General features: G+C 42.1%; 1 long non-coding RNA gene and 5 other non-coding genes across 6 annotated transcripts; all 6 read right to left on the bottom strand.

Moving 5' to 3' along the window:
- Positions 1-421: 421 nt before the first annotated feature.
- On the bottom strand, positions 422-9,868 carry LOC148682161 (uncharacterized). Its single transcript, XR_015942944.1, has 2 exons — positions 7,441-9,868; positions 422-5,004 (listed from the first exon to the last, which is right to left on the bottom strand). It is a non-coding gene; the product is annotated as an uncharacterized LOC148682161 (long non-coding RNA).
- On the bottom strand, positions 2,960-3,033 carry trnat-ugu (transfer RNA threonine (anticodon UGU)). Its single transcript has one exon. It is a non-coding gene; the product is annotated as a tRNA-Thr (tRNA).
- trnaq-uug (transfer RNA glutamine (anticodon UUG)) lies at positions 5,386-5,457 on the bottom strand. Its single transcript has one exon. It is a non-coding gene; the product is annotated as a tRNA-Gln (tRNA).
- Positions 6,403-6,476, bottom strand: trnai-aau (transfer RNA isoleucine (anticodon AAU)). The gene has a single exon. It is a non-coding gene; the product is annotated as a tRNA-Ile (tRNA).
- trnaf-gaa (transfer RNA phenylalanine (anticodon GAA)) lies at positions 7,479-7,551 on the bottom strand. Its single transcript has one exon. It is a non-coding gene; the product is annotated as a tRNA-Phe (tRNA).
- trnaq-uug (transfer RNA glutamine (anticodon UUG)) lies at positions 8,251-8,322 on the bottom strand. Its single transcript has one exon. It is a non-coding gene; the product is annotated as a tRNA-Gln (tRNA).
- Positions 9,869-26,707: the final 16,839 nt, after the last annotated feature.

The raw sequence follows: 26,707 nt of genomic DNA, 5'->3' as shown, positions 1-26,707 counted from the left end.
ATGGGTTGTGGTTGGAAGGGCATCTGCTGTGTAAAACATACGCTGGATAAGTTGGCGGTTCATTCCACTGTGGAAACCCCAGATTACAGTTTTTTTTTCATTTGTTTTGCCACAAATTTCAGAACCCTGTTATCAATTTTCAAAACTCGAAACATTCACTACTTTAAACACAGACTCTCCAGTGTTCAATACTCTGCATGCTGCATTCATTTGCTTTAAGAAGTCTTGCATTTGAAGGATCATTGGTTCACATAATCCTGTTGTCATATAAATACTACAGGAACAAACTTTAGATCACCAGCACACAAGATGCACATCGTTACAATAAACAATCTTTTACAGTCAATTTTGTTTAAAATATATGATACAGGTTTCATAATGGTTTATACATAAGTGTAGAGGGAACAGTACAGACAGTGGATACACTAAACTAAGTTTATTCCAACGCAATCTCATGGCAATTCGTAACTTTTTGATTTAGTGGCTAATTCTCATTCCATCATAATGTAGGTTTACTGTCATTTTTTTCTCACTGCAATTCCCCATATAGAAAGCTGATATATGGCATGATATATGGCAACATATGGAAATTACAACTGGTCTCGACATACTGTATTTAAAATCTCATAATAGTCAATAATTTGTCAAAATCCCTGTATACATTTTTTTCAGCCATATCACGTGTGTGTGTGTGTGTGTGTGTGTGTGTGTGTGTGTGTGTGTGTGTGTGTGTGTGTATGTATGTGTGTGCATAAAGAGGCTCTTGTACAACAAATCCAAAAGGCTTGATCTCAACAATAGCTGATAGTCACTTTTGCACTTTTGCTGGAACTTGATTCCAGGGTCTCCTGTTTACAAGACAGGCACTTTGACCAACTAAGCTACAGTGCCAAACGACCTTGACAAGGGCTAATTTTTTTAATCAAAAAAAGAAAAAATAACTAACAACTGTAGCGCTGCATGCACTCTTAACAAAAAGCCACCCTGGCACCTGTACATTAGGCACTGCTGGGATTTGAACCCAGGATCTCCTGTTAACAAGACAGACGCTTTGACCAACTAAACCACAGCTGAAAAGAAGGCAAGACGTTTTTGCACACATAGACTAAAAATACACAGCGAGTCTAAAAATGGCAAGCAAAGAAATTGTTTAACTCTATTTGTCGCACTATTCATTACGCCTCAAAGCTATACAATTTTATAATTCATTCCGGTAAGCTCTATAAAACAAGCACACGCACCTCCTGCACTAAGGCGCTGCTGAGATTTGAGCCCATGATCTCCCGTTTACAAGACAGGTGCTTTGACCAGCTAAGCCACAGCGCCACAAAAATTCATAGTTAGAGACATTTGCCCGATAACAAAAATCGAAGAAGAAAAAATAATACACAACAAAAACCAGCATGTCAGGATGCAGAAAATGCTGACAAGACGGACGTGGTCTTTTAGAGTCTGGATGATCATGTCTCAAACCTGACCGGTAACCTGGCCTCTGTTCAAGATCAAAGCAAAAAATGTGTGAATTTATTTTTATTTAATCTATCCTTAATCATGTGTAAAGTGTTTTTTGGAACCTCCAGTTTCATTACATCCAAACCCAGAGTCAGCTCGGAAAATGGAAATCAGGACAAACATATGCTATCGGCCATTGGAAGAGTTTCAGATCAGAAAGCCACTCTGCCATAATCTGAGGGAAAGGTGCAGTTTGGATTTGTACCTAGCACCTGCTGTTCCCAAGACAGGTGCTCTGGCCAACTTAGTCTTAACACTAAAAGAAAAAACCTCTGGATATGATACTTCCAAACACAGTTTCATCTAAGACAGTGGGGGGGAAGCAAAATTTACTATGCTTTCTACTCAGTTACTTTGCACATGCATAAAAAGGCTCTTCTACGACAAATCCAAAAGGGGTGATCTCAACAATAGGTGGCAGTTACTTTTCCCCAAAACCACAGCTTGCCTTTGAGTCATTCCTCAAGCCCACTAGGCCCTACACCGTTTTCTAATCTCCCTTATTTAAAACAGCTCAATTAAGTCATCGGCTTTATTGTAGAGTACCCCTAGTATCTGAGCCTGCACTGCGCAATGACAGAAAGAAGCAAAACGGCATGGACAGATGCCTAAAATGTTAGAAACGCACCACACCTTAAGTGAGTGAAGAAAAAGAGCAAAGCTTGCAACTCTGGTGGGACTCGATCCCTCAACCTTTGAATGGCTCAGCTCACAGTCTAGAAGTCCAATGCGCTATCCATTGCGCCACAGAGCCTGAGTGCTCTGCTTCATCTAGCACTGTTGCACAGAAAGCACTTTTTAGTACTCTCTGGCCCATGAAAGAACAGCCAACTGCGGACAAGGCACTGCTGGGATTCGAAGCCAGAATCTCCTGTTTAATAGACAGGCACTTTGACCAACTAAGCCAAAGCACCAAACGACCTTGACAGGGGCTTATTGTTTAATTCCAAAAAAAAAAAAAAAAACTAACAACGGTAGCGCTGCATGTGGGAATGTCTGGACTTGAAATATTAAAGTCCAATTGGTTGGGCATTACCACACTATGCTATATAAAGCCATGGTCCAAAGCCCTCTTGAACGAGCGGCGTTCTTAAGGATTTGAATTTTGTTAAGAAACCGACTGCTAAACATCCCGCTGCGTAAACACTCGTTACTCTTAACAAAAAGCAAACATGAAACCTGGACATTAGGCACTGCTGGGATTTGAACCCAGAATCTTCTGTTTACTAGACAAAACTTTGACCAACTAAGCCACAGCGCCAACGCTGAATAGGAGGCAAGACGTTTTTGCACACAGAGACTAAAAAAAGACAGCAAGTTTTAAAATGGCAAGCAAAGAGGTTGTTTAACTCTATTTGTCGCACTATTCATTACGCCTCAAAGCTATACAATTTTATAATTCATTCCGGTGAGCTCCATAAAACAAGCACACGCACCACCTGGACTAAGGCGCTGCTGGGATTTGAGCCCAGGATCTCCTGTTTACAAGACAGGCGCTTTGACCAGCTAAGCCACAGCGCCACGGAAATTCGCAGTAAGAGACATTTGCCCGATAACAAAAATCGAAGAAGAAAAAATAATACACAACAAAAACCAGCATGTCAGGATGCAGAAAATGCTGACAAGACAGACGCGGTCTTTAAGAGTCTGGATGATCATGTCTCAAACCTGACCGGTAACCTGGCCTCTGTTCAAGATCAAAGCAAAAAGTGCATGAATTTATTTTTATTTATTCTATCCTAAATCATGTGTTAAGTGTTTTTTTGGAACCTTCAGATTCATTACATCCAAACCCAGAGTCAGCTCGGAAAATGGAAATCAGGACAAACATATGCTATTGGCCATTGAAAGAGTTTCAGATCAGAAAGCCACTCTGCCATAATCTGAGGGGAAGGTGCAGTTTGGATTTGAATCTAGCACCTGCTTGTCCCAAGACAGGTGCTCTGGCCAACTTAGTCCTAACACTAAAAGAAAAAACCTCTGGATATGATACTTCCAAACACAGTTTCATCTAAGACAGTGGGGGGAAGCAAAATTTACTATGATTTCTACTCAGTTACTTTGCACATGCATAAAAAGGCTCTTGTGCGGTGCTGGTAAAAAAAAAAACAAGGTCCCGCCGAGATTTGAACTCGGATCGTTGAATTCAGAGTCCAGAGTGCTAACCATTACACCATGGAACCTCAAGTCTTCTGATTGGTGCTGCCCGGGCTAAAGAGATAAAAATGTAAAAAAAAAAAAAAAAAAGGCAGGCAAAGAGCAAATTTGATCTTTTTTTTCTATTTTGACCACATCGAAAATTGCCAATTTTTGATTGCTCTGAGTAGAATTAGCTCAAATGGTTAAGCGCTCGCTTTACATGCTAGAGGTAGCGGGAACAATGTCTGCATTCTCCACCTCGGTTTTTAATGCCTTTTTACATTGGCTTTTTTTGCAAAGCTGGTGGCACCTTGAGGGTTTAAAGCGAAACAACTTTCGTCAGCTTTGCCGGTTTCCGTGTCGTACATATCATTGCAAGCCTTCAGAAGCCCTATCAAGTCACAGTTTTCTTTTATTCAGCAGCGTGTCCGCAGTGGGACATCAAAGCGCTAAATACATAGCATTATAGAGTGCTGTCGATCAGGCCATTGGAATCATCGCCAGAATGTTACAATCCTATGTTTGTCTTGTCTCATCTGTTTTTTTCTTGTTCCTGTTTGCTTAGAACACATCTAATTGGCCACTTCCAGCTTGCTTGATCCTGATTGGCCTACAGTGTTTTAAAAAGCCATGACACCACTTCCTTGGCAGCCATCTTGTTTTTGGTCACTTGCTTGTGTTTGTTGAAATGTTTGATTGTGGTATAGTGCAGAGTTTTTGGATGTGTTAGGACTGAGAATATTGAGATTTGTGAGTACTGTTTGCTTTGTTTGACTTCTGAGAGAATATTGAGATTTGTGAGTACTGTTTGTTTTGTTTGACTTCTGAGTTTATATTGAGAATTGTGAGTACTGTTTGTTTTAGTGTTTGCTTTGTTCATGATACTTTGTTCCACCGGCTTGTTTGACCTTTGTTGCCTGCTGACATTGATTTTGGATTGTCCTTCAAATATGGTTGCCTGTTTTTGTAAATAGATTGTAAATAGTGTATATATTGGGATAGTAAGGAGTTTGATGCCATTTTCTTTGTAAAACCTTTTGGCCTCTGTTTTTGAGTTAGGTAGTTAGGGAAGTGAATTGTACTTTCTTTTCTTTTATTTTTGATCAGGTAAGTTAGAGATTTAATATAAAGGAATTTTTGTTTGTTATTTTGGCCTTGTCAGCTCCCGAATTCAAACCCCAATAAATCTTTGAATTCATTTTGTTGTCTTGTCTTTCATGTTGTGCACCATCCCTAGACGGTGCGTAACATGAAATAATGTGACTATCTGGGAGGAAGATAGCGTTTTGGTCAAGTGGAAGCAGGTGGACTTAAGGGTGAAGCAGCTAGGCTTTTTGGGTGACTTTCAGTCACCTGACCCTTGTGCACAAAATAGAACAACAGCACTGTTTTGCTGAAACCCAGGATCGGACAAGGGACCTTTAAATCTTAAGTCTAATGCTCGCCCAACAGAGCTATTTCGTCTGCCCTTTCACATGTATCCTGCAGCATTCATGTCTGTGAGACTAAGCAGAATCCTGAAATGCCTCTGAGGTCTTAAAGGGTAAAAGCTTGGGCAGTACAGGGATCAAACCCGCGACCTTGGCGTTATTAGCACCACGCTCTAACCAGCTGAGCTTACCGGCCACTTTTTGCCATGTTTTCTAAAAAGCTCAGAGTAACTGTCATTTTCCGGCCTTCAAGAGATAAGAATGCTATTCCAGCTTTTTTTGTGCGGTGCTGGTAAAAAAAACAAGGTCCCACCGAGATTTGAACTCAGATCACTGGATTCAAAGTCCAGAGTGCTAACCATTACACCATGGAACCTCAAGTCTTCTGATTGGTGCTGCCCGGGCTAAAAAGAAAATGTAAAAAAAAACAAATAATAAACGGCCTTGCCAGAAGGTAGCAAAATGTCAATACAAGGCAGTGCCAATGTGCATTGATTTCTGAGTAACTCGTCATTCGGCATGCAGGGCTCCTCACACGTTTACTGGAGCAGGACCAGGTAGGGCCTTCAAAAGAAAAGCGCACTATTCCAGGCATTTTGACGACTAAACGGCAGGCAGGGCAAAGAGGCCACCACAGAGCAAATGTGATCTTTTTTTTCTAATTTGACCACGTCGAAAATCGCCAATTTTTGATTGCTCTGAGGGGAATTAGCTCAAATGGTTAAGCGCTCGCTTTACATGCTAGAGGTAGCGGGAACAATGCCTGCATTCTCCACCTCTGTTTTCATGCCTTTTTACATTGGCTTTTTTTGCAAAGCTGGTGGCACCTTGAGGGTTTAAAGCGAAACTACTTACGTCAGCTTTGCCGGTTTCCATGTAGTACATATCATTGCAAGCCTTCAGAAGCCCTATCAAGTCACATTTTTCTTTTATTCAGCAGCGTGTCCGCAGTGGGACATCAAAGCGCTAAATACATAGCATTATAGAGTGCTGTCGATCAGGCCATTGGAATCATCGCCAGAAGCAATGTGACTATCTGGGAGGAAGATAGCGTTTTGGTCAAGTGGAAGCAGGTGGACTTAAGGGTGAAGCAGCTAGGCTTTTTGGGTGACTTTCAGTCACCTGACCCTTGTGCACAAAATAGAACAACAGCACTGTTTTGCTGAAACCCAGAATCGGAGCAGGGACCTTTAAATCTTAAGTCTAATGCTCGCCCAACAGAGCTATTTCGTCTGCCCTTTCACAAGTATCCTGCAGCATTCATGTCTGTGAGACTAAGCAGAATCCTGAAATGCCTCTGAGGCCTTAAAGGGTAAAAGCTTGGCCAGTACGGGGATCGAACCCGCGACCTTGGCGTTATTAGCACCACGCTCTAACCAGCTGAGCTAACCGGCCACTTTCTGCCATGTTTCCTAAAAAGCTCAGAGTAACTGTCATTTTCCGGCCTTCAAGAGATAAGAATGCTATTCCAGCTTTTTTTGTGCGGTGCTGGTAAAAAAACAAGGTCCCACCAAGATTTGAACTCAAATCGCTGGATTCAGAGTCCAGAGTGCTAACCATTACACCATGGAACCTCAAGCCTTCTGGTTGGTGCTGCCCGGGCTAAAGAGAAAAAAATGTAAAAAAAAAAAAAAAAAAAAAAACGGCCTTGCCAGAAAGTAGCAGAATGTCAATACAAGGCAGTGCCAATGTGCATTGATTTCTGAGTAACTCGTCATTTGGCATGCAGGGCTCCTCACACGTTTACTGGAGCAGGACCAGTTAGGGCCTTCAAAAGAAAAGCGCACTATTCCAGGCATTTTGACGACTACACGGCAGGCAGGGCAAAGAGGCCACCACAGAGCAAATGTGATCTTTTTTTTCTAATTTGACGACGTCGAAAATCGCCAATTTTTGATTGCTCTGAGGGGAATTAGCTCAAATGGTTAAGCACTCGCTTTACATGCTAGAGGTAGCGGAAACAATGCCTGCATTCTCCACCTCTGTTTTCATGCCTTTTTACATTGGCTTTTTTTGCAAAGCTGGTGGCACCTTGAGGGTTTAAAGCGAAACTACTTACGTCAGCTTTGCCGGTTGTAGCCATTTTTTTTTCTTTGCCGTTGTCAACTACGGTTTGTAGTACATATCATTGCAAGCCTTCAGAAGCCCTATCAAGTCACAGTTTTCTTTTATTCAGCAGCGTGTCCGCAGTGGTACATCAAAGCGCTAAATACATAGCATTATAGAGTGCTGTCGATCAGGCCATTGGAATCATCGCCAGAAGCAATGTGACTATCTGGGAGGAAGATAGCGTTTTGGTCAAGTGGAAGCAGGTGGACTTAAGGGTGAAGCAGCTAGGCTTTTTGGGTGACTCAGTCACCTGCCCCTTGTGCACAAAATAGAACAACAGCACTGTTTTGCCGAAACCCGGGATCGAACCAGGGACCTTTAGATCTTCAGTCTAACGCTTTCCCAACTGAACTATTTCAGCTGCTATTTCAAAGTATCATACATGTCTCTTAGACTAAGCAGAATCCTGAAATGCCTCTGAGGCCTTAAAGGGTAAAAGTTTATCCAGTACGAAGTTCGAACCCGCGACCTTGGCATTATTAGCACCACGCTCTAACCAGCTGAGCTAACCAGCCACTTTCTGCCATGTTTGCTAAAAAGCTCAGTATAAATGTCATTCTCCGGCCTTCAAGAGATAAGAATGCTATTCCAGCTTTTTTTGTGCGGTGCTGGTAAAAAAGTGGAAGCAGGTGGACTTAAGGGGTGAAGCAGCTAGGCTTTTTGGGTGACTTTCAGTCACCCAACGCTTGTGCACAAAATAGAACAACAGCACAGTTTTGCTGAAACCCAGGATCGGACCAGGGACCTATAAATCTTAAGTCTAATGCTCTCCCAACAGAGCTATTTCGTCTGCCCTTTCACAAGTATCCTGTAGCATTCATGTCTGTGAGACTAAGCAGAATCCTGAAATGCTTCTGAGGCCTTAAAGGGTAAAAGTTTGGCCATTACTGGGATTGGACCCGCGCCCCTGGCGTTATTAACACCACGCTCTAACCAGCTGAGCTAACCGGCCACTTGCCACCATAATTGCTAAAAATCTGAGAGTAACTGTCATTTTCCGGCCTTCAAGAGATAAGAATGCTACTCCAGCTTTTTTTTGTGCGGTGCTGGTAAAAAAACAAGGTCCCACCGAGATTTGAACTCGGATCGCTGGATTCAAAGTCCAGAGTGCTAACCATTACATCATGGAACCTCAAGTCTTCTGGTTGGTGCTGCCTGGGCTAAAAAAAAAAAATGTAAAAAAAAAAAAAAAAAACGGCCTTGCCAGAAGGTAGCAAAATGTCAATACAAGGCAGTGCCAATGCGCATTGATTTCTGAGTAACTCGTCATTCGGTATGCAGGGCTCATCACACGTTTACTGGAGCAGGACCAGGTAGGGCCTTTAAAAGAAAAGCGCACTATTCCAGGCAATTTGACGACTAAACGGCAGGTAGGGCAAAGAGGCCACCACAGAGCAAATTTTCTTTTTTTTCTAATTTGACCACGTCGAAAATCGCCAATTTTTTGATTGTTCTGAGGGGAATTAGCTCAAATGGTAAAGCGCTCGCTTTGGATGCGAGAGCTAGCGGGAAAATGCCTGCATTCTCCACCTCTGTTTTCATGCCTTTTTAAAGCGAAAAGGTTTAAAGTGAAACTCTCTTGATTCAATCATCACCAGAAGCGACGTGACCATTTGGAAGTAAGATAGCTTTTTGGTCAAGTGGAAGCAGTTGGACTTAAGGGTGCAGCAGCTAGGCTTTTTGGGTGACTTTCGGTCACCTAACTCTTGTGCCCAAAACAGAAAAACAACACTACTTTACCAAAGCCTGGATCTAACCAGGGTCCTTTAGATCTTCAGTCTAACACTCTCCCAACTGAGCTATTTCAGCTGCCATTTCATTGTTTTTCTGCAGCATAGACGTGTGTAAGACCGAGCAGAGCCCTTAAATGCATCTGAGGCCTAAGAGAGTAAGAGCTCGGCCAGTACAGGGATGGAATCCACAACCTTGCCGTTATTAGCACCATAGTCTAACCAGCTGATCTAACCGGCCACTTCCTGCCTAAAGCACTAGAAAGCCCAGAGTAACTGTCATTCCCTGGCCTTCAAGAGATTAACATTCTATTCCAGCTTTTTTTGTGCGGTGCTGGCAAAATAAGAGGTCCCACTGAAATTTGAACTCAGATTGCTGGATTCAGAGTCCAGAGTGGTCACCATTACACCATGGAACCTCAAGCTTGTTGTGTGGTGCTGTCAGAGCTGTAGGGAATGAATAAAAAAAAAAACAGCCTTGCAGGAAAGTAGCAGAATGTCAATCCAAGGTGGTGCCAATGTGCATTGATTTCTGAGTAACTGAGTCATTCTGAGTCATTCGGCATGCAGGGCTCCTAACACGTTTACTGGAGCAGGAATAGGTAGGGCCTTCAAAAGAAAAGCGCTCTATTCCAGGCAATTTGACGACTAAACGGCGGGCAGGGCAAAGAGGCCACCACAGAGCAGATGTGATCTTTTATTTTTTTTTTTTTGACCACACCAAAAACTACCGATTTTAATTTTTCCAAGGGGAATTAGCTCAAATGGTAGAGCGCTCGCTTAGCATAGGAAGGGGTCCAATCATCTCGCTCACTCGCAAGCGAACAAGCCGCAAAAAAATGGAAAAATGCGACAAATTTCGCTTGCAGTAGTGTTCGTGGCTTTGTGACTGTGCATAATGTGGTATTTTGGTTGCATATTGCATGTCATTCTAAATGTAATTTTTTGCGTGCTGGATTCGAACACACAATCTGTGTAACACAATATCCAATCAGTGTCGGTTTCAGCGAAGCCAATCAGCTGCGCTCTTATTGAAATTTTATTGACGTAACACAGGCAATTATATTGATATTACTATTATTATGTGGATATTGTTCTTAAAAAGCATATTACGTTAATTAAAAATGAATGAAAATGTTTCACTTAAACATATGTATGCATGTTTATGTATATATAAGTATATTATATATATTTATGTATTAATATATAAATATATACTATACTATATATATATATATATATATATATATATATATATATATATATATATATATATATATATATATATATATATATATATGTATATATTAATATATGTTATATTTCTTTATGTAATAACTTTAAATGAATGCACACAAAAACAAGTAATATGCAAAATGGTTTATTAAAATGAATACAAATATTAAAATCGCAAAACAATTTAAAAAATATAAAAAACAAAATAAAAACATATCTTAATATATAAACTATATAATATACAATAAATAAAAACAATACAATATATATTTATTTATTATGCACATATAATATATTAAAACAATACTATATATAAATATATTTATTTATTATACACATTATATAAAAACAACTCTCTATATATATATATTTATTTTTATATACACAATATATTAAACAATAATATAAATAAATAATAAAACGCAAGAGTGGGGGCACATAATATATAAAATATAGTATTTAAGCAATGTATAAAATGTTATTTTTTTAAGAAATATAAATATATTTTTACATAAAATGCACACAAATATTAAATAAGTACACACAAGACAAAATAAGAGTGGGCCTATAAGTGCCACTTTAAAATGCTAAATATTAACACACAAAAATTAAATAAAATGAGAGAGAGAGAGAGAGTACCCATGTAACATTTACAAAAATATATACAGCAATTTGTCCTTTATTCTGGAGCTGGAGTTTGTCCTTTATTTTGCTGGCGCTGTTCTGCCAACCAGTTCTCTAAGGATTTGCCATTTGAAATTTGCAGGCAAAATGTGGCATTACCAAATCGGCTATGGCCAAACTCCTTAGTCTTTGGTTGCCCACATTTGCTGCAAACATTAAAAGTAACCGCACGCACATACTTCCTTTTGTGGACTCCACTTTCCTTCTCCTGTTCCCGTCTGCGAGCAGGTGCAGGTGGAGGAACAGCAGGTGCAGGTGGAGCAGGTGCAGGTGGAGGAACAGCAGGTGCAGGTGGAGCAGGTGGAGGAACAGCAGGTGCAGGTGAAGCTGGGACTGCACTGGATGTTGGTGCAGCACATGATGGAATCACCATTGACACACTCATGTCTGGGTTAAAAACAAGTGTGCCAAACAATGATCCAGGTCCTGAAATGGGCTGCACAACACCTGGTGCTATGGGGGGTGGTGCTATGGGGCACACCGTGCTGGGGGTGGGTGGAAAGGAGCACACCGTGGTGGGGGCAGACACAATGGGGCGCACTGTGGTGGGGGCCAGCGCAATAGGGCGCACTGTGGTGGAGGCTGGTATGATGGGGAACACTGTGGTGGAGGCTGGCGAGATGGGGCGCACTGTGGTGAAGGTCGGTGTGACAAGGCACACCATGGTAGGGGCCGGTGCAATGTGGCAGACTGTGGTGGGGGTTGGCGCGATGGGGCATTCCGTCGTGGGGGCCGGTGGAAAGGAGCACACCGTGGTGGCATCCGGCAGGAAGGAGCAAACTGTGGTGGTTGCAGAAGCAGACTTTCGACCAGGTCGACCTGTCCTTCTTTATTTGGAGGAAAGACAAATGGTGTTTGGGGCCTGATGTTGATGGTGCCTCGTCCAATTTTTCCCTCGGCAAAGGAAGCTGCGTATCTGCCACAGCAATTGGATCAAGTGGAGTCAGTCCCTGAGTGAGTACACTCATTTCCTGATCCTTTTGCCTCCGTTGAAACCTGATTATAAATGATATGTATTATTCATATATATTAATTTAGAAGTATTCAGGTAATTTAAAGAAAATAATGTGCTTTGCTTACCACTGAATAAGCGTCTTCTGGTTTAGCTCAAAAAGCTGGATCACTGTTTCATCCATCAGCCTGCGACTGCCAAGCACCAGATCCCGGATGTGGTGGTAATCGGTCAGTATTTTAGACCACCTGGGCGTGCGAACACCAGCCTTCTTGGAAGTGGACTTGTGAACGGCACACAGCTTTGTACAAATGGCCTCAACCAAGCGGCTGGTGCTAGGCCACTGTGCTGGACCCCCAGGATGTCCAATCAGACCAATTGTCCAATTTTTCGGCTCTAAACGCGTATTATTGGCCCGTGAGGAACGAATGGCTCAGACCCGATAGAGGACTCGAGAGGTGAACGGATCAAATCTTTTTCGACTGTAAACGCATATGATTGGTTTCTGCCTTTCCACGATGAACGACACGAAATGTGATGAAGACTTGAAATAACGATACCACCTGCACAAATGTACGCACGCGCGAATTAACAAATCACTCCCTGAGAGGACTTGTAGTTCCCAAATCATATTGAAGATTCGTTTAAAATGAACGAAATGTTCATGCACAGCAAATTTTAGATAGTAGATTTAACTACCTTAGAGTTAAAATTAACACTCCCTCATAGTTTACACTGTTAAAAATTGTCCCGTTAAAAAAAAGTAAAATACTGGCAGCTGCAGTTGCCAGCAATGTACTGTTATTTTACAGTATGTTGCTGTAAAAATACATGGACTACATTGATTTACACAATACTCAAGTGAACTCATTTTGCTCACTGAAAGCAACTGCCTCAACTTGGTCAACTGCTGAATGAGTTTATGAAGTAATGTGCTATACATGCTTAGAAGCATACTTATAATGATAACTTATTTTAGTTAATTAGAAAAGTTCGGTTTAACTCTAATGTCTTATTTCTCACAACAGCACACATACATGTAAATCTGGAATCACCAGAGAGATTCTGACTGCATCAGCAACTAAACAGCCACTATCTTTAAATAGAGAAACATGCAGAATAACATCAGCAGTTCATTGTTCATCTTTAACTCATACACTGGCTCTACTCTCCTCCACAACGGTGACAGACAGAAAAAATTAGCTTCAGGTTTTACAGTAAAATACTGTTTTTCCTTGATTTAACAGTAATCTAATGGCAGCTGTGGTTGCCAGCAATCTACTGTTTTTTTTACAGTCTACTTCCGTTGTGTAAATTAACAGTATATTACTGTTAAAATACATTTTTACACTGTGTTTTTACCTCTCACACCTTTAACCCTTTAAACCCCAGAGCATATACTTCAGTTTTTATTGAAGTGTCCACACTACTGAGTGTTCAAGAAACATGGAGCAAAGCTGAAGTAAATTCATTAATTAACTGACGAATTAAATGATAATTGAGGATTAACAATGAACAAATGAAGAAATACTGAAGGGAAAAAACAAGAACAGAACATACAAAACTTTAGTCACAGCTTTATAATGAAATAACCTGAAGAACAACAAATGATTAAATCATTTAAATGATCAGCGGATGATTAAACAACTCTACAAACATCATCACCAGCTACATTTATTACTTAATACATGTATTTTTGTATAACATCTACTAAAGTTCTTCTTGAGAAAAAGTGAAAGTTTTACGTCACCATCATGGAGAACAGAGTTTGCTTTAGTTGGGCTCTTAGCCCTGTCATATTTAATTTTTATATATCGTGGCTGCTGCAATTGTTAAGAACTTTGTTTGAAAAGCTCCTTTGTTGTGGAAAGCCAGCCAAAAACCTAAATAAGATCTGGTGATGTTCATGTTGCTATTAAATGGCAGAGTCTGTTCTCATTTCGAATAATAAAATTTACTGCTCCTATTCAATGTTAAATCTATTGTTTACATTATATGTATATATTTGGCAATGATTTCTGGAAGTTTTTAAGAATATCTTGGACAATAACACTGCTCTATGGTGTAAATCGCACTCAAAGAGACATCAATAATCAGCATATGAACCTCAATAATGGTGACAACTAACAAAATTAACAGTTTAACTCACAAACAGGCAACTGAAAGTCTAAACATAAACAACAGCAGAATCAAACACAAATAAAGAAAACTGTTAGACCATTATACAACATTTATTCATACCGCAATGCATGCTGGGATATTTGTACAGTGCCACTCCCAGCATGCATTGCAGCATGAAACATTTGAGATGTTACCATTGTTGAGATACAAGGTCAGATTCATGAGGTCTGAGTGTGTATGTGTCATAACTGAACTGTTTTTGTATGTTATTTCTTAACTGTTAAGTAATTACGGAGATATCTTTTCTGTTTCCACTTCTCATTAATTAAATTAATACCTGCAACTAAGCATAAAATCTATTGCATGAGGCCCTTCTTCCAGTTATATACCAAAACATTTATAAGAACTAATTTCAGACAAATAGATTTCTCTATTTATTGACGTCCCAACTTTATTGCTATAATACAAACATTTTGTAAACTCTGTATTACAGCAGTTGGAAAGTCTTCTTAAATGAGATCGAGGGTGAAGAGCCCAACTAAACCAGCCCCTCACTCCATTACGGTGACACAAAAAACACCTTAATTTCTGTTGGATCTCAATGAGAATAGTATGGAAGTCAAATCAGTCAGTAATAAGTGTGTCTGCTGTTGTTTGTGGAGTTGTTTAATGATCCTCTGCTGAGACTGAAGCTGTTTTATTTTATTTGATTTTATTTAATGCTGTAACTCAAGTCACTGTTTGTATTTCTTGTTTATTTTCTTCAGTAATTGTGATTATTAACAGCAGGTGTTCATCAGTGTCTGAATTCACTCATTAGTGTTCATTAAAACTGTCAGGTGAACTATATTAGTTAACTAGTGTATGAAATAGTAAACAAGGACACAAAGCGTGATTTCAAACACAGACTTCAAAACATCGAATCTGAACTCTGTTCGCTCACAGTTTTCTGCAGTTGGTTACTTTCTCGAAAACAAAAATGTTACCCAGAAAGCACTGTTTTTAACAGAATATTACTGTTTTAGTGAAAAAACATTATTTTACCGTAGAATCTGACCGTTTTTTAACAGCAATTTTTTACAGTGTATATGGGAACCACTATGTGTTAAAAATAACACTTTTGAAAGTGTTAACATTGTCAACACCAACAGAGTGTTAATTAGCAAACTCTTATTGTGTAAAATATCTGTTAAATTTCCGAAAAAATACCAGCAGCTGTGGTTGCCAGAATCTTTCTGTGAAAAACATGGAAGTTTTATACAACTGTATAAATTTACAAAAAATAACCATATTTCATGAACTAATACAATGTTCATTTTACAAAATCATAGCTTAGTGCCAAAAAAGTAAAGTCTTTAGATGAAACAATGTGTTTATGTGTGAATGCAACTAGCAAACAGATTTTGACTGCATTAGTAACTACACAGTTACCTTTTAAGAAAAGAAGCTGCAGCATGACATCAAATATTCTCAGTTCATCTTGGACTTAAACAGAGACGCTATTATCCTCCACAATGGTGACACAAAAACTGTTTAGCTGTTTTTCTTTTTTTTTTTTTTGATTTTACGTAAAAATACCACACTGTAAAAAATTGCTGTTAAAAAACGGTCAGATTCTACGGTAAAATAATGTTTTTTCACTAAAACAGTAATATTCTGTTAAAAACAGTGCTTTCTGGGTAACATTTTTGTTTTCGAGAAAGTAACCAACTGCAGAGCTGTGAGCTAACAGAGTTCAGATTCGATGTTTTGAAGTCTGTGTTTGAAATCACACTTTGTGTCCTTGTTCACTATTTCATACACTAGTTAACTAATATAGTTCACCTGACAGTTTTAATGAACACTAATGAGTGAATTCAGACACTGATGAACACCTGCTGTTAATAATTACAATTACTGAAGAAAATAAACAAGAAACACAAACAGTGACGTCAGTTACAGCATTAAATAAAATCAAGTAAAATAAAACAGCTTCAGTCTCAGCAGAGGATCATTAAACAACTCCACAAACAACAGCAGACACACTTATTACTGACTGATTTGACTTCCATACTATTCCCATTGAGATCCAACAGAAATTAATGTGTTTTTTTGTGTCACCGTAATAGAGTGAGGGGCTGATTTAGTTGGGCTCTTCACCCTTGAACTCATTAATTCAGACTCTCCAATTACTGTAATAAAGAATTAACAAAATGCTTGTATTATAGCAATCAAGTTGGAAAGTTAATAAATAGAGAAATCTATTTGTCTGAAATTAGTTCTGATAAAAATTTTGTTATAAATCTGGAAGAAGGGCCTCATGCAATAAATTTTATGCTTAGTTGCAGGTATTAATTTAATTAATGAGAAGTGGAAACAGAAAAGATATCTCCGTAATTACTTAACAGTTAAGAAATAACATACAAAAACAGTTCAGTTATGACAATTACACACTCAGACCTTATGAATCTGACCTTGTATCTCAACAATGGTAACATCTCAAATGTTTCATGCTGCAATGCATGCTGGGAGTGGCACGGTACAAATATCCCAGCATGCATTGCGGTACAAATAAATGTTGTATAATGGTCTAACAGTTTTCTTTATTTGCGTTTGATTCTGCTGTTGTTTATGTTTAGACTTTCAGTTGCCTGTTTGTGAGTTAAACTGTTAATTTTGTTAGTTGTCACCATTACTGAGGTTCATATGCTGATTATTGATGTCTTTTTGAGTGCGATTTACACCATAGAGCAGTGTTATTGTCCAAGACATTCTGAAAAACTTCTAGAAATCATTGCCATATATAGACATATAATGTAAAACAATAGATTAAACATTGAATAGGAGCAGTAAATTTTATTATACTAAATGAGAACAGACTCTGCCATTTAATAGCAACATGAACATCACCAGATCTTATTTAGGTTTTTGGCTGACTTGCCTCAACAAAGCAGCTTTTTAAACAAAGTTCTTAACAATTGCAGCAGCCAAGATATATAAATGTTAAAAGTGACAGGGCTGAGAGCCCAACTAAAGCAAACTCTGTTCTCCATGATGGTGATGTAAAATGTTAACCTTTCCCTCAAGAAGAACTTTAGTAGATGTTATACAAAAATACATGTATTAAGTAATAAGTGTAGCTGGTGACGATGTTTGTAGAGTTGTTTAATCATCCGCTGATCATTTAAATGATTTAATCATTTGTTGTTCTTCAGGTTATTTCATTATAAAGCTGTGACTAAAGTTTTGTATGTTCTGTTCTTGTTTTTTCCCTTCAGTATTTCTTCATTTGTTCATTGTTAATCCTCAATTATCATTTAATTAGTCAGTTAATTAATGAATTTACTTCAGCTTTGCTCCATGTTTCTTGAACACTCAGTAGTGTGGACACTTCAATAAAAACTGAAGTATATGCTCTGGGGTTTAAAGGGTTAAAGGTGTGAGAGTTAAAAACACAGTGTAAAATGTATTTTAACAGTAATATACTGTTAATTTACACTACGGAAATAGACTGTAAAAAAACAGTAGATTGCTGGCAACCACAGCTGCCAGTAGATTACCGTTAAATCAAGGAAAAAACAGTATTTTACTGTAAAACCTGAAGCTAATTTCTTCTGTCTGTCACCGTTGTGGAGGAGAGTAGAGCCAGTGTATGAGTTAAAGATGAACAATGAGCTGCTGATGTTATTCTGCATGTTTCTCTATTTAAAGATAGCGGCTGTTTAGTTGCTGATGCAGTCAGAATCTCTCTGGTAGTTCCAGATTTACATGTATGTGTGCTGTTGTGAAAAATAAGACATTAGAGTTAAACCGAACTTTTCTAATTAACTAAAATAAGTTATCATTATAAGTATGCTTCTAAGCATGTATAGCACATTACTTCATAAACTCATTCAGCAGTTGACCAAGTTGAGGCAGTTGCTTTCAGTGAGCAAAATGAGTTCACTTGAGTATTGTGTAAATCAATGTAGTCCATGTATTTTTACAGCAACATACTGTAAAATAACAGTACATTGCTGGCAACTGCAGCTGCCAGAATTTTACTGTTTTTTAACGGGACAATTTTTAACAGTGTGCAAACCGGACAGAAAAGTCGCTGAAAAACCATCTAATATATATAGAATGGACTTATTGGTTGGGTAGGAAACACAAACAAGGGATTCTTGGAAGGCTTATACATGACATCAGTCAGCTCTACCAGTGTGTGTGTATACAATTAAGGTCAGAATTATTAGCCCCCCTTTGAATTTTGTTTGAAAATGATGTTTTAACGGATTCAGGAAATATTCACAGTATGTCTAATAATATTTTTTTCTTCTGGAGAAAGTCTTATTTGTTTTATTTTGGCTAGAATAAAAGCAGTTTTGAATTTTTGAAATCCATTTTAAGGTGAAAATTATTAGCCCCTTAAAGCTATATATTTTTTTTACAGAACAAACCATCTACAGAACAAACGTTCGAGGTTACAGAAGTAACCCTTCGTTCCCCGAGGAGGGGAACGGAAGTGCCATAAGTGGATGAAATCCACGATGGGAGGATTCGGATCAGAAGCCGCTTGTCTGGAGAGTATTGAACGGGCCAATGAATGAAATTAATTGGCAGCGTAAGCTTGCGCAGGTGTGCGGCATCTGCAATTATCTCAGCATATAAGCACACCTGAAGCCAGGAGACGCCATCCTTTTAAGCTGAAGAGACTTTCAAACAGCTAAGGGACAGTCATTATGGCGACAGAGTATGGCACTTCCGTTCCCCTCCTCGGGGAACGAAGGGTTACTTCTGTAACCTCGAACGTTCCCCTTCGGTTGGGGAACTTCAGTGCCATAAGTGGATGAAATCCACGATGGGAGAAGTATGGAAAGCGCCATAATGACTGCACCTTACCAACACCCCCGATGAGGAGATAGTCAAGCAAGCGTGACGCACCCACATCATGGGGGGCGCGGTCCTCCAACGTGTCCCTGGCCCTAATTTATCCTACTTCAACAGAAGTTTTACGGATTTAGATATATTTTTTGGGAAGTCGTGAGCATCTAGATAATTCTAGGAAATACGACAGTACGTTGGGAAGCGTGCAATCCCGATAGGGAGGACGCTGCGGAGGCCATCCGTTACCCAAGGGGGGGATAGATGGCAGAATTTACATATGGACTAGCCCTAAAAAGGGGGAGTACTCATAGCCAGCAAGTGACTCCTCCGCTGAGTCAGTGCTGGGGGCCACGGAGGAATCTGCAGGGCTCACCTGACGGGGAACTTTACTGACAGATAAAAAGGCGCACGTACCTCCGTGTTAGGGAGAATGGCGCAGCAAGCGTGTTTCAACACCCTACCGAGTTGTCTCCTCAATCACCAAAGGGTTACCTAATACCCTTGAGGAAACCGGCTCCACTCGCAGATTGTAAAACCTTGCAAATGTGTTGGGTGTCGCCCAGCCCGCAGCTCTACAGATGTCTGTTAGAGAGGCGTCGCATGCACGTGCCCAAGAGGATGCAACGCTCCGAGTGGAGTGTGCACGTACTCCCGGGGGACACGGCTGACCTCGACTCGAATAAGCGAGTGAAATGGCATCCACAATCCAGTGGGATAATCTTTGTTTCGATACGACACTTCCCTGCTGCCGACCGCCATAACAGACAAAGAGCTGCTTAGATGATCTAAAATTCTGAGTACGGTCCACATAAATGCGCAGAGCGCGAACTGGACAAAGTAAAGAAAGGGCTGGGTCTGCCTCCTCCGGGGGCAGCGCTTGCAGGTTCACTACCTGATCTCTAAAGGGGGTGGTAGGAACCTTGGGCACATAACCGGGGCGGGGTCTCAGGATGACGTGAGAGTAATCCGGCCCGAATTCCAGGCACGAGTCACTGACCGAAAATGCCTCCAGGTCCCCGACCCTCTTGATGGAGGCCAACGCAACCAGCAGAGCTGTCTTCAGGGACAGAAATCTTAGAGATACTGATTCGCCATTCAGTGAATAGACTCCACTTCAGGGCGTAGGCGCACCTCGTGGAGGGGGCTCTAGCCTGAGTGATGGTATTAACCACCGCAGTCGGTAGGTTACCTAAGTTTTCCTCGCGTCTAGGGACCACACGTGGAGGTTCCAAAGATCGGGGCGAGGGTGCCAGATGGTGCCCTGTCCCTGAGAGAGTAGGTCCTCTCTCAAAGGGATCCGCCAGGGGAGGGCCGTTGCGAGGAGTGAGAGCTCTGATATCCAGGTCCGGTTGGGCCAAAGGGGCGCAACTAGCAGAACCTGTTCCTCGTCCTCCCTGACCTTGCACAGAAACTGCGCGAGCAGGCTCACTGGGGGAAACGCATACTTGCGCATGCCCCGAGGCCAGCTGTGGGCCAGTGCATCCGTGACGAGAGAGCCCTCGGTCAGGGAAAAAAACAACTGGCAGTGAGCGTTCTCGGGGGAAGCAAACAGATCAATGTGGTCTTCCCCGAATCGCGCCCATATCAGCTGAACAGACTCGGGGTGGAGTCTCCATTCTCCAGGGCGTAACAGCTGTCGTGAGAGCGCATCGGCTGCACGATTGAGCGTGCCTGGAACGTGAATGGCGCGCAGCGATTTCAGCCGCGGGTGACTCCAGAGGAGCAGACGGCGGGCGAGCTGAGACATGCGGCGAGAGCGCATACCCCCCATGCGGTTGATATATGCCGCCGCCGCCATACTGTCCATCCTGACCAGCACGTGTTGCCGCTCCAGCACCGGTAAAAAGCGGTGGAGAGCGAGGAACACTGCCAACAGCTCTAGGCGATTGATATGCCAATGCAGCTGGGCACCCTTCCACAGGCCAGCAGCCGCATGCCCGCGACACACGGCCCCCCAACCCGTGTTGGAAGTGTCTGTTGAAACGACAACATGGCTGGACGCCTGTCCTAGAGGCACACCGGCCTGTAGGAACGAGGGGTCGTTCCAAGGGCTGAGGGCGCGGCGACACAGCGCAGTAACCGAGACCCGGTGTGTGCCCGCGTGCCATGCGCGTCTGGGGACCCGATCGTGAAGCCAGTGCTGAAGTGGTCTCATATGGAGCAACCCGAGCGGCGTGACGGCGGCTGCGGATGCCATATGCCCCAGGAGACTCTGAAAGAACTTCAGTGGGACCACTAGTTTGCTGTCAAGCTCCCTCAGACAGTTCAGCAACAGGCGAGCGCGTTCCTCGGAGAGGTGCGCTACCATGGTGATCGAGTCCAGCTCCATCCCGAGAAAAGAAATCCTCTGCACGGGGGCGAGTTTGCTCTTTTCTCGGTTGACCTGAAGCCCCAGTAGGCGGAGATGCCGAAGCACCTTGTCCCTGTGCATAATCAATTGCTCCCGCGAGTGGGCTAAAATCAGCCAGTCGTCGAGATAATTGAGTATGCGAATGCCCGCGAGCCGAAGGGGCGCTAGGGCACCCTCCGCGAGTTTGGTGAAGACCCGCGGAGACAGAGAGAGCCCGAGGGGAGGACCTTGTACTGCCACGCTCGACCCACGAATGCAAACCGCAGAAATTGGCGGTGGCGTGGAAGAATGGAGACATGGAAATACGCGTCCTTCAGGTCTATGGCTGCAAACCAATCCTGAGGACGAACGCATTGGAGAATGCGCCTCTGCGTGAGCATTCTGAACGGCAGCCTGTGCAGACAGTGGTTCAAAACGTGCAGATCTAGGATTGGCCGTGACCCACCGCTCTTTTTGGGTACGATGAAGTATGGGCTGTAAAACCCACTCTCCATCTCGGCTGGAGGAACCGGCTCGATTGCACCCTTCGCCAGGAGGGCAGCAATCTCCTCTCGCAAGACAGGGGCGGACAGGGGGTTGACCCTGGAGAAATACACGCCCGTAAACTTGGGGGGCCGTTTCGCGAACTGAATCGCGTAACCGAGTCTGATTGTGCGTATGAGCCACCGAGAGGGGCTGGCCCGCGCTAACCAGGCAGGCAGAGCCCTCGCTAATGGAGTCATCGCTACAATCGCTGACGTACATGCGGTGGGGCAGCGCGGAGTGGGTGTGCTGATCCGGGAAGCAGGAGGGTCCCGTGGAAGAGCTGGAGGAGAGCGATTCGCTCTGGCTCCGCACCCTGACTCCGGAGAGGGGGCTGGAGGGCTGAGGGAAGGGAGACCGTCCCCCCAGCGCTCGTGAGCCACTGGCGAAGCACGTAGAGTCTGCGAGCCGGAAGGCAGCGCGTCCAGGACTGGCAGAACTCGTGCAGTCACATCCGGGGAAGGGAAAAAGTGCTCTTTTACTGATGTTTTGGTGGCACTGAAAAGTACCGTTGTTATCGGGGCTCCGCCCTCCAGCAGGGAAAGAGCAAATTTCCTCTTCTCCGGATGGCCTGTCTCAGGGACGCTTCGCGGTCCGTTTACCGGACTTAACGGCGCCCTGGGCAGGAGGGGCTGCCTGCTTTCGAGGTGTACGCCGCGCCCGCTTGGCCGGAGGCGGGGGCGGGGCAGCACTCGTTGGCGGGCGCCCTCGGCGAGGAACAGTGGAGGTGGATGGCTCGGCGGGCCCATCGCATCCGACTGCTCTTTCACCGCCTTGAATTCCTGGGTGAATTCACCGACGGTGTCGCCGAACAGGCCAGCCTGGGATATGGGCGAGTCAAGAAAGCGAACTTTGTCAACATCGCGCATATCGGCCAGGTTTAGCCAGAGGTGGCGTTCCTGAACCACAAGTGTGGACATCGTCCTCCCCAGCGCACACGCGGCGGACTTAGTAGTCCGAAGAGCATAGTCGGTCGCGGTGCGCAGCTCATGTAATAAGCTTGGGTTGGACCTGCCCTCGTGCAGCTCGGCCAGCGCCTGCGCTTGGTAGCGCTGGTAGGTGGCCATCGCGTGCAAAGCAGAAGCAGCCTGGCCCGCAGCCTTATAAGCTCTGGCTCCGAGGGAGGCAGACAACCTACAGGCTTTGGACGGGAGGCGGGGCAAACCCCGCCCTGTAGAGGCGCCGCGCGGACAAAGATTGACCGCGATAGCGCGCTCCACTGACTGGATCGCCTCATACCCCCTGGCAGCTCCGCCGTCAAGGGCGGTGAGGGCGGAGGCACACGCAGCACGGGCAGAGAAAGGTGCCCTCCAAGACTGCGTGAGCCTACTGTGCACTTCCGGGAAGAAGGGGACGAGAGGCTTCGAAGGCTTCGGCCTTCTGGTCCTCTACGTAGCACCCATCTAGTCGGTCCGGCTGCGGAGCTGGGGGATAAACCATCTCCAACCCCACGGCCGAAGCAGCCCGGGAAAGCACGGCTAACATGTCCGCTTCAGGATCCGATTTGACAGCGCTCACCTGCCCGGAGGGGGCGAGCGGGTCCGGATCTTCGTCGGACAGTGAAAGCCCACCCTCCGATGCCGCGGAGGACATCTGATCTCCGGTGTCAGCGAGTGTGAGAGCTACCATCTGGTTAGACGGATCACTCCCACTACCCGAAGCTTGGATGGAGCGCCGTGAGGAGCGAGAGGTCCGCGAGCCCGTGGGCGGCGGATTATCTCCCGCTGAAACCCTCAGATCTGCCCGAGCGCCCGGTGCTTTTTTAGAACAGAAGGCAACTGGGGTGGCTCGCTCTCTTGCAAAAGTTAGCCACGATCTTAGCTGTGCAACGGTCATGGCATCGCAATGACGATATGAACCGCCCGCGAGCTCCGCATTAACATGCTGGACCCCCAAACATGCAATGCAGTGATCGTGTCCATCATCCGGAGCCAGGAAACCCCCGCATCCAGAAACGCACAGTCGGAGCGCCATCCTGAAAAGGACGTGCTGCACGACTGTATTGCTCTTTTAGGAAAGTTGCAACAATACGCACCGCTCTGGAGGACCGGACCCAAAGAACCGCAGGCAAGGGAGAAACCCAGCTCGACCGTCTGCCACCGCGAAGACCCACTCTGGACCGGGAGACACACTCGTTCGCTCTGAAGTGCTGATCAGCAAGAGGAACCCTCATCGACTCACTCAGAAAGGATCTGAAGCGAAAAGGATGGCGTCTGCTGGCTTCAGGTGTGCTTATAATTTCATTCATTGGCCCGTTCAATACTCTCATCCTACTTCATCCACTTATGGCACTGAAGTTCCCCAACCGAAGGGGAACCATCGTTACACAATTACTTGCCTAATTACCCTAACCTGCCAAGTAACCCTAATTAACCTAGTTCAGCTTTTAAATGTCACTTTAAGCTGTATAGAAGTGTCTTGAAAAATATCTAGTAAAATATTATGTACTGTCATCATGGGAAAGATAAATAGAGTTATTAAATCTATTTTGTTAAGAAATGTGTTGATAAAATCTTCTCTCCATTAAACAGAAATTGTGGAAAAAAATAAACGGGGCCTAATAATTCAGACTTCAACTCTCTCTCTCTCTCTCTCTCTCTCTCTTTATATATATATATATATATATATATATATATATATATATATATATATATATATAGTTGAAGTCAGAATTGTTAGCCCCCCTGAATTATTAGCACCCGTTTATTTTTTCCCCAATTTCTGTTTAATAGAGGGAAGATTGTTTCAGCACATTTCTAAGCCTAATAGTTTTAAAAACCTATTTCTAATAACTGATTTATTTATTATTTGCCATGATGACAGTAAATAATATTTTACTTGATATTTTTCAAGACACTTCTATACAGCTTAAAGTGACATTTAAAGGCTTAACTAGGTTAATAAGGTGAACTAGGCAGGTTAGGGTACTTAGGCAAGTTATTGTATATCAATGGTTTGTTCTGCAGACAATCAGAAAAAAATAGCTTAAAGGGGCTAACAATCTTGTCCCAAAAATGATTTTAAAAAAATTAAAACTGCTTTAATTCTAGTCGAAATAAAACAAATAAGACTTTTTCCATAAGAAAAAATATTATCAGACATACTGTGAAAATTTCCTTGCTCTGTTAAACATCATTTGGGAAATATTTAAAAAAGAAAAAAAATCAAAAGGGGGCTAATAATTCTGACTTTATTTCAACTGTGTGTGTGTGTGTGTGTGTATATATATATATATATATATATATATATATATATATATATATATATATATATATATATATATGTATATATATATATATATATATATATATATATATATATATATATATATATATATGAGCAATATCACACGAGTAGCAGTGCGATATGGCTGTATATCAGCACTGGTGGGAGGCGTGCGTTAGTGTCCCCACTAGTGCCGATATACAGCCATATCGCAGTGCTACGAGTGTGATATTGCGTTTATACAACAGTTTGATGGCATAATTGTGGATATAAAAATGAAATCAAACATGGAGAGTCTCAAAAACCCTTTAGTATGAGGAACTACTTTCTTCCGCATTGGATTCAAATCATAAGCTGACAGTTAAACAGCTGAGCAAGCATCTTTTAAACTTTAGATCTGTAGTGTCTGCTTTCTGCTGGCTGTATGTGGGCGGAGTAATTGACAAAGGGTAAAGAGGCTGTACGGGTGCTGATATTACTTAAATATATCACGGCTATCAGCCAATCAGATTTGAGAACCAGACAGAATTGTTGTATATATATATATATATATATATATATATATATATATATATATATATATATATATATATATATATATATATAAAGAGAGAGCGAGCAAGAGCCATTTAATGTTCAGTTGTATTTATTGAAATTTTTGACAGCAATACATTAAAAGCAATGAAGGAACTAATGACTCTGGTATTTATTTCATGTTTTTGTATGTGTGGTACTGTTGTGTCTGTCTTCAAATACTTGCACCAGTGTTGCTACTACCTGTCTGTTGACTATCTGCTGAACATTTACAGAATAGTAAACATGCTGTCTGTGATGTTGGCTCCTTACAGCCATTCAACACATTTCTTAGGTTTTCACTTCATTTTGATGGTCCTAGTGTGACAACAGATGAGCAGATAAATGTAACTTAAAGTAAACTAACTGTCTACTGAAAGTTAGGTTAAATGCAACGAATAGTTAGTTGAACACGTTAGCAAATACATGTATGAAATTTGTACCTAACCCTAACTTTATATTTGTTTAAAGTTCATTTTAAATTATGTTGCGTTGCTACTTATAGGCATCTGTATGTTTACTGAAGGTCTATTCATAAACTGATTAACAACTACATGCAGACACTGACAACAAAAAAAAAATCTTGATGGTAAATGTACTGAAAACTTGTTGAAGATTTGTTGCATATCTACTAATACACTGTAATACACTACAACCTAATTTGGTAGCACGTAACTTATCAAAAGTTTAATAAATGTTGAGGATTTGTTGCATATCTACTGATACTTTGTTGAACATTTGTTGAAGATTTGGTACATATTTACTGATACACTGTTGAACATCTAGAACCTTAATGCTGAGGATTTGTTGCTTATCTACTGATACTCTGTTGAACATCTGTTGAAGATTTGTTACACATCTACTGATACATTGTTGACCATACCTATATTGGTGACACTTAACTTACCCAAAGTTTAATAAATGTTTACATGTTGTAGACATTGTAATGATTGCCTAGAAACATTTAAAAGACAATCTACAGATACTACCCAGCTGAGAGTAAACCGATAAGAACTTAAAAAGAAACTTATGGTCAACAGACTATCTAAAGGGGGACCATCAAAATAAAGTGTTACCAAAGCTTTTGTACAACTCTGAACCTGCGCCTTGGGTTGTATTTGGGTCATATATACTGAGGAAAATTGGTGGGTTCGGTTTAGAAAAATAGTTGTTTTTAATGCAGAAGAATTTCTTGGAGAAAGTGCAGTCATTGCCTTTTAGGTTTTATTTGGGATTGATTAAGTTTTGGAGTTGTTTTGAAATTTTGAGAAATGAAGAT

Source organism: Danio rerio, chromosome 4, assembly GCF_052040795.2.
Source record: "Danio rerio strain M-AB ecotype USA chromosome 4, GRCz13ab, whole genome shotgun sequence".
Classification (NCBI taxonomy): Eukaryota; Metazoa; Chordata; class Actinopteri; order Cypriniformes; family Danionidae; genus Danio; species Danio rerio.
This window is presented reverse-complemented; position numbering and strand designations above follow the sequence as displayed.